This window comes from Triticum aestivum, chromosome 4A (genome assembly GCF_018294505.1).
Source record: "Triticum aestivum cultivar Chinese Spring chromosome 4A, IWGSC CS RefSeq v2.1, whole genome shotgun sequence".
Taxonomy (NCBI): Eukaryota; Viridiplantae; Streptophyta; class Magnoliopsida; order Poales; family Poaceae; genus Triticum; species Triticum aestivum.
The window spans coordinates 406,907,397-406,915,795 of record NC_057803.1 but is presented as its reverse complement, the minus strand read 5'-3'; positions in this window follow the sequence as shown (position 1 = coordinate 406,915,795).

Sequence of the window (8,399 nt, the reverse complement as noted above, 5' to 3'; positions counted from 1 at the left end):
ATAGCATGTGCTAAAAAGCAGAGAGGGTTACGACAAAAACTGGATGCACTTTGTGTACAAAATGGATAATCTCTTTCGAAGTATCAGGGTTTCGGACGAAAACTCGTCTGTTACAAAGGGCATTTTTGAAAACTTATTTCAACTCCATACTTTTTGTGCATTCAGTATGCACCATTCAAAGCCACGTCATCAATTTTCAATCCTTTCTGACTTCATTTGCTATTTTTCATGCATTTACTAATTTTTTGAGCTAAATGAGCCTAAAATTGATAAGAACTACATATGAACTCTGAAAAGGTTGAAAATTGGCATGGTCTCATCATTTCAGCCACATAGCATGTGCTAAAAAGTAGGGAGGATTACGACCCAAACTGGATGCACTTCGTGTACAAAATGGACAATCTCTTTCAAGTATCAGGGCTTTCGACGAAAACTCGTGTGTTACAAAGGCATTTCATTTTTAACTTATTTCAACTCCAGACTTTTTGTACATTCAGTATGCACCATTCGAAGCGAAGTCATCAAATTTAAACCCTTTCCGACTTCATTTGCTATTTTTCATGCATTAACTGATTTTTTTGAGCTAAATGACCCTAAAATTGAAAAGAACTACAAATGAACTCTGAAAAGGTTGAAAGTTGGCACGGTCTCGTCATTTCACCCACATAGCATGTGCTAAAAAGTAGAGATGGTTACGACAAAAACTGGATGCACTTCATGTACAAAATGGAAAATGTCTTTCGAAGTATCACGGTTTCTGACGAAAACTCGTCTGTTCCAAAGGGATTTCATTTTTCAAAAGTTATTTCGACTCCAGACCTTTTGTGCATTTAGTATGCACCATTCGAAGCCACATCATTAATTTTCAACCCTTTCTGACATCACTTGCTACTTTTTATGCATTTACTGATTTTGTTGAGTTAAATGACTCTAAAATTGAAAAGAACTACAAATGAACTCTGAAAAGGTTGAGAGTTGGCATGGTTTCATCATTTGACCCACATAGCATGTGCCAAAAAGTTGAGAGGGTTGCGGCAATAACTGGATGCACTTCGTGTACAAAATGGACAATCTCTTTCAAGTATCAGGGTTTTCGACGAAAACTCGTGTGTTACAAAAGCATTTCATTTTTAACTTATTTCAACTCTAGACTTTTTGTGCATTCAGTATGCACCATTCGAAGCTAAATCATCAAATTTCTACCTTTTCCGACTTCATTTGCTATTTTCATGCATTTACTGATTTTTTAGCTAAATGACCCTAAAATTGAAAAAAAACTACAAATGAACTCTTAAAAGGTTGAAAGTTGGCATGCTATCATCATTTCACCCACATAGCATGTGCTAAAAAGTTGAGAGGGTTGCAGCAAAAATTGGATGCACTTTGTGTACAAAATGGGTAATCTCTTTCGAAAGTATCAGGGTTTCTGACGAAAACTCGTCTGTCACAAAGGCATTTCATTTTCGAAAACTTATTTCAAATCTAGACCTTTTGTGCATTCAGTATGCACCATTCAAAGCCACATAATTAATTTTCAACCCTTTTGACTTCATTTTCCATTTTCATGCGTTTACTATTTTTTGAGCTAAATGACCCTAAAATTGAAAAGAACTACAAATGAACTCTGAAAAGGTTGAAAGTTGGCATGGTCTCGTCATTTCACCCACATAGCATGTGCTAAAAAGTAGAGAGGGTTACGACAAAAACTAGATGCACTTCATGTACAAAATGGACAATGTCTTTCGAAGTATCACGGTTTCTGACGAAAACTCATCTGTTCCAAGGGGATTTCATTTTTCAAAAGTTATTTCGACTCCAGACCTTTTGTTCGTTTAGTATGCACCATTCAAAGCCATATCATCAATTTTCAACCCTTTCTGACCTCATTTGCTACTTTTTATGCATTTACTGATTTTGTTGAGTTAAATGACTCTAAAATTGAAAAGAACTATAAATGAACTCTGAAAAGGATGAGAGTTGTCATGGTTTCATCATTTGACCCACATAGCATGTACCAAAAAGTTGAGAGGGTTGCCGCAATAACTGGATGCACTTCGTATACAAAATGGACAATCTCTTTCAAGTATCAGGGTTTTCGACAAAAACTCGTGCGTTACAAAGGCATTTCATTTTTTAACTTATTTCAACTCCAGACTTTTTGTGCATTCAGTATGCACCATTGGAAGCCAAATCAGCAAATTTCAAACCTTTCCGACTTCATTTGCAATTTTCATGCATTTACTGATTTTTTTAGCTAAATGACCCTAACATTGAAAAAAACTACAAATGAACTCTGAAAAGGTTGAAAGTTGGCATGGTTCCATCATTTCACTCACATAGCATGTGCCAAAAAGTTGAGAGGGTTATGGCAAAAATTGGATGCACTTCGTGTACAAAATGGCAATCTCTTTTGAAGTATCAGGGTTTCTGACGAAAACTCCTCTGTTACAATGGCATTTCATTTTTGAAAACTTATTTCAACTCTAGACCTTTTGTGTGTTCAGTATGCTCTATTAAAAGCCACATCATCAATTTTCAACCCTTTCTGACTTCATTTTCTATTTTTCATGCATTTACTAATTTCTTCGTGTACGAAATGGCAATCTCTTTCGAAGTATCAGGGTTTCTGACGAAAACTCGTATGTTACAATGGCATTTCATTTTTGAAAACTTATTTCAACTCTAGACCTTTTGTGCGTTCAGTATGCTCTATTCAAAGCCACGTCATCAATTTTCAACCCTTCCTGACTTCATTTTCTATTTTTCATGCATTTACTAAAATTTTTGAGCTAAATGACCCTAAAATTGAAAAGAACTACAAATGAACTCTGAAAAGGTTGAAAGTTGGCACGGTCTCGTCATTTCACCCACATAGCATGTGCTAAAAAGTAGAGAGGGTTACGACAAAAACTGGATGCATTTCGTGTACAAAATGGACAATGTCTATCGAAGTATCACGGTTTCTGACGAAAACTCGACTGTTCCAAAGGGATTTCATTTTTCAAAAGTTATTTCAACTGCAGACCTTTTGTGCGTTTAGTATGCACCATTCGAAGCCACATCATCAATTTTCAACCCTTTCTGACATCATTTGCTACTTTTATGCATTTACTGATTTTGTTGAGTTAAATGACTCTAAAATTGAAAAGAACTACAAATGAACTCTGAAAAGGTTGGGAGTTGGCATGGTTTCATCATTTGACTCACATAGCATGTGCCAAAAAGTTGAGAGGGTTGCGGCAATAACTGGATGCACTTCGTGTACAAAATGGACAATATCTTTCAACTATCAGGGTTTTCGACAAAAAACTCATGTGTTACAAAGGCATTTCATTTTTTTAACTTATTTCAACTCCAGACTTTTTGTGCATTCAATATGCACCATTGGAAGCCAAATCATCAAATTTCAAACCTCTCCGACTTCATTTGCTATTTTCATGCATTTACTATTTTTTTAGCAAAATGACCCTAACATTGAAAAAAACTACAAACAAACTCTGAAAAGGTTGAAAGTTGGCATGGTATCATCATTTCACTCACATAGCATGTGCCAAAAAGTTGAGAGGGTTATGGCAAAAATTGGATGCACTTCATGTACAAAATGGGCAATCTCTTTCGAAGTATCAGGGTTTGTGACAAAAACTCGTCTGTTACAAAGGCGTTTCATTTTCGAAAACTTATTTCAACTCTAGACTTTTTGTGCGTTCAGTATGCACCATTCAAAGCCACGTCATCAATTTTCAACCCTTTCTGACTTCATTTGCTATTTTTCATGCAGTTACTAATTTTTTTGAGCTAAATGACCCTAAAATTGAAAAGTGCTACAAATGAACTCTGAAAAGGTTGAAACTTGGCATGGTCACGTCATTTCACCCACATAGCACGTCCTAAAAAGTAGAGAGGGTAACGACAAAAACTGGATGCACTTCGTGTACAAAATGGACAATGTCTTTCGAAGTATCATGGTTTCTGATGAAAACTCGTCTGTTCCAAAGGGATTTCATTTTTCAAAAGTTATTTTGACTCCAGACCTTTTGTGCGTTTAGTATGCACCATTCAAAGCCACATCATCAATTTTCAACCCTTTCTGATATCATGTGCTACTTTTTATGCATTTACTGATTTTGTTGAGTTAAATGACCCTAAAATTGAAAAGAACTACAAATGAACTCTGAAAAGGTTGAAAGTTGGCATTGTTTCATCATTTGACCCACATAGCATGTGCCAAAAAGTTGAGAGCATTATGGCAATAACTGGATGCACCTCGTGTACAAAAATGGACAATCTCTTTCAAGTATCTGGGTTTTCGGCGAAAACTCGTGTGTTACAAAGGTATTTCATTTTTTTAACTTATTTCAACTCCTGACTTTTTGTGCATTCAGTATGCACCATTCGAAGCCAAATCATCAAATTTCAATCCTTTCCGACTTCATTTGCTATTTTCATCCATTTACTGATTTTTTAGCTAAATGACCCTGAAATAGGAAAAAAAAACTACAAATGAACTCTGAAAAGGTTGAAAGTTGGCATGGTATCATCATTTCACTTACATAGCATGTGCCCAAAAGTTGAGAGGGTTATGGCAAAAATTGGATGCACTTCGTGTACAAAATGGGCAATCTCTTTCGAAGTGTCAGGGTTTTTGACGAAAACTCGTCTGTTACAAAGGCATTTCATTTCCGAGAACTTATTTCAACTCTAGACCTTTTATGCGTTCAGTATGCACCATTCAAACCCACGTGATCAATTTTCAACCCTTTCTGACTTCATTTGCTATTTTTCATGCATTTACTAATTTTTCTGAGCTAAATGACCCTAAAATTGAAAATAACTACAAATGAACTCTGAAAAGGTTGAAAGTTGGCATGGTCTCATCATTTCACCCACATAGCATGTGCTAAAAAGTAGAGAGGGTTATGACAAAAACTGGATGCACTTCGTGTACAAAATGGACAATGTCTTTCGAAGTATCATGGTTTCTGACGAAAACTCGTCTGTTCCAAAGGGATTTCGTTTTTCAAAAGTTATTTCGACTCCAGACCTTTTGTGCATTTAGTATGCACCATTCGAAGCCACATCATCAATTTTCAACCCTTTCTGACATCATTTGCTACTTTTTATGCATTTACTGATTTTGTTGAGTTAAATGACCCTAAAATTGAAAAGAACTACAAATGATCTCTAAAAAGGTTGAAAGTTGGCATGGTTTCATCATTTGACCCACATAGCATGTGCCAAAAAGTTGAGAGGGTTACGGCAATAACTGGATGCACTTCGTGTACAAAAATGGACAATCTCTTTCAAGTATCAGGGTTTCCAACGAAAACTCGTGTGTTACTAAGGCATTTCATTTTTTATCTTATTTTAACTCTAGACTTTTTGTGCATTCAGTATGCACCATTGGAAGCCAAATCATCAAATTTCAACCCTTTCCGACTTCATTTGCTATTTTCATGCATTTACTAATTTTTTATCTAAATGACCCTAAAATTGAAAAAAAACTACAAATGGACTCTGATAAGGTTGAAAGTTGGCATGGTATCATCATTTCACCCACATAGCATGTGCTAAAAAGTTGAGAGGGTTGCGGCAAAATTGGATGCACTTTGTGTACAAAATGGACAATCTCTTTTGATGTATCAGGGTTTCTGATGATACCTCGTCTGTTACAAAGGCATTTCATTTTTGATAACTTATTTCAACTCTAGACCTTTTGTGTGTTCAGTATGCACCATTCAAAGCCACGTCATCAATTTTCAACCCTTTGTGACTTCATTTGCTTTTTTCAAGCATTTACTAATTTTGTTGAGCTAAATGACCATGAAATTGAAAAGAACTACAAATGAACTCTGAAAAGGTTGAAAGTTGGCATGGTATTATCATTTGACCCACATAGCATGTGCTAAAAAGTTGAGAGGGTTACGATAATAACTGGATGCATTTCATGTACAACATGGACAATCTCTTTCGAAGTATCGGGGTTTCGGATGAAAACTTGTCTGTTACAAAGGCATTTCATTTTTCAAAACTTATTTCGACTTCAGACTTTTTGTGCATTCAGTATGCACCATTCGAAGCTACGTCATCAATTTTCAACCCTTTGTGACATCATTTGCTATTTTTCATGCATTTACTAAATTTTTTAGGTAAATGACCCTAAAATTGAAAAGAACTACAAATGAACTCTGAAAAGGTTGAAATTTGGTATGGTATCATCATTTCATCCACATAGCATGTGCTAAAAAGTCGAGAGGGTTACGTCAAAATCTGAATGCACTTCGTGTACAAAATGGACAATCACTTTTGAAGTATCAGGGTTTCTAACGGAAACTCATCTATTACAAAGGCATTTCATTTTTTAAATAACCTAAGAATTACAAAATAGAATATAATAATAAAACACACTAATGTTAAATAGCAGAAAAAAGAAGCACTAAAAAAGCAATTTTTAGAGTAAAGTTATTCACAAACTAGTGATTCACACAAATTTCAAATAATTCAAATTTAGATTATTAAAATTTGAAAACCCGCACTAAGAAAAAGTTTATTTTTTTTTACCTAAAGCAAAAAGATTCACAAAGAAACTCTAAATGAACCAAAAATGAAATCAAAAACAAAATAAAATAAATAAAGCAGAAAACAAAAAATGAAAATTAAATAAATTATTAAAAAGCCTGCCTACTAGGCCACTACGACCTGCATATGACTAGAAACCCAACCTCTAGTTGGGCCAGGATGCAGGCCCGCAAGGCCTAGTAGGCCCAACAGGGCAGCACAGGTGTGGTAGGCCCAGAAGGCATGCATTAGAGAGGAGCTCATTGGAGAGGCTGCGTCGGGCCTTATAAATAGGTGCAGGCTCCTCTCAACTAGTGAAGTGGGACTGAACATCCACCGCGCCCCTCGCCTAGCAGCACACCACCTTTAGTCGTGGTTGGTGGCTCCAACCACGACTAAAGGGGACTCCTTAGTCGCGGTTGGAGCCACCAACTAGGTCTAAAGGACTGGCTTCCTGCTGCTTGGCTTGGCCAAAATTGACCTTCAGTCCCGGTTGATGGCTCCAACTGGGACTAAAGGTGCCTCCTATGTAAGCAGAAGTTACAAAAATTTCCACAAATGCTCCATTCTTCTTGACAACGCCGAACGCCACCACGCCGCCAGGCTGCCGGAGCTCGCCATCGCTGTCCGTCCGCGTGGCCCTGCCCCTCGACGTCGTCGTCCGTCCGTCCGCGCCCCTACCGCACTTCAACGCCGCCATCCGTCCGTGCCTCTACTACACCTCGACGTCGTGGCCGCCCCTACACCTCTCCATCACCATCCGTCCGCGCTGCTGCCCCTCGACATTGCCATCCGTCCTTCCGCTCCCCTGCCGCACCTCGACGCCGTCATCTGCCCGCTGTGAGCTCGCCCGGCCGCCCTCTCCGGCGATTTTTTTCACTAGTTTTTTATACATGTATGCACATGAATGTTTGATGTTTTATTTAGATGTTTTAGTTGTTTTAGATGATTATTTATTATATAATCATCTATAGAAAAAATGTCACTATACATGTTGCTATATTAGTATATATATGTATGTATAGAAAAAAGTTGAGGAAATTTTGACATTCGTGCAATTAATTAGTATATTACTATATATGTATGTATAGAAATTAATTAGTTTACATGTTTTAGATGATTATTTTTCACTAGTATATATGTATGTATGAATGCATGTTAGATGGATATAATTAGTGTTTAATTAGTATAGATTTTTTTATCATGTTGTTTTTCTATTTTTTAATGGATATATAGAAGTATGCTTAATTAGTGTTTCTTTTTTTGTTTTTTAATTTTATATAATGTCGTATATCATAGTATAGAAAAAAATTGCATATAAAAAAGTTACATACAAAAAAGTTGACCATATATATATATTTAATAAAGGAGTAAAAGGGGAAAAGTTTCGGAATTTTTTGAGAAAGGAATATTATTAGTGTAGTTATAACCTAGGAATTCGACATTATAATTGAAAAGAGAATATTTTGCTCAAAATTTCCTAATAAAATGACATTGCATGTATAGGATTTTTTTTCACAAAATTGGTTCTCGACGTCCGATGCACGGCCCTGATAACCCAGAAGTATAGGGGATCACAACAGTTTTCGAGGGTAGAGTATTCAACCCAAATTTATTGATTCGACACAAGGGGAGCCAAAGAATATTCTCAAGTATTAATAGTTGAGTTGTCAATTCAACCGCACCTGAAAGATTTAATATCTGCAGCAAAGTATTTAGTAGCAAAGTAGTATGGAAGTAATGGTAACGGTGGCAAAAGTAACAGTAGCAGTTTTTGAAGCAATTGTAATAGTGGCAACGGAAAAGTAAGTAAGCAAAGATAAATATGTGAAAAGCTCATAGGC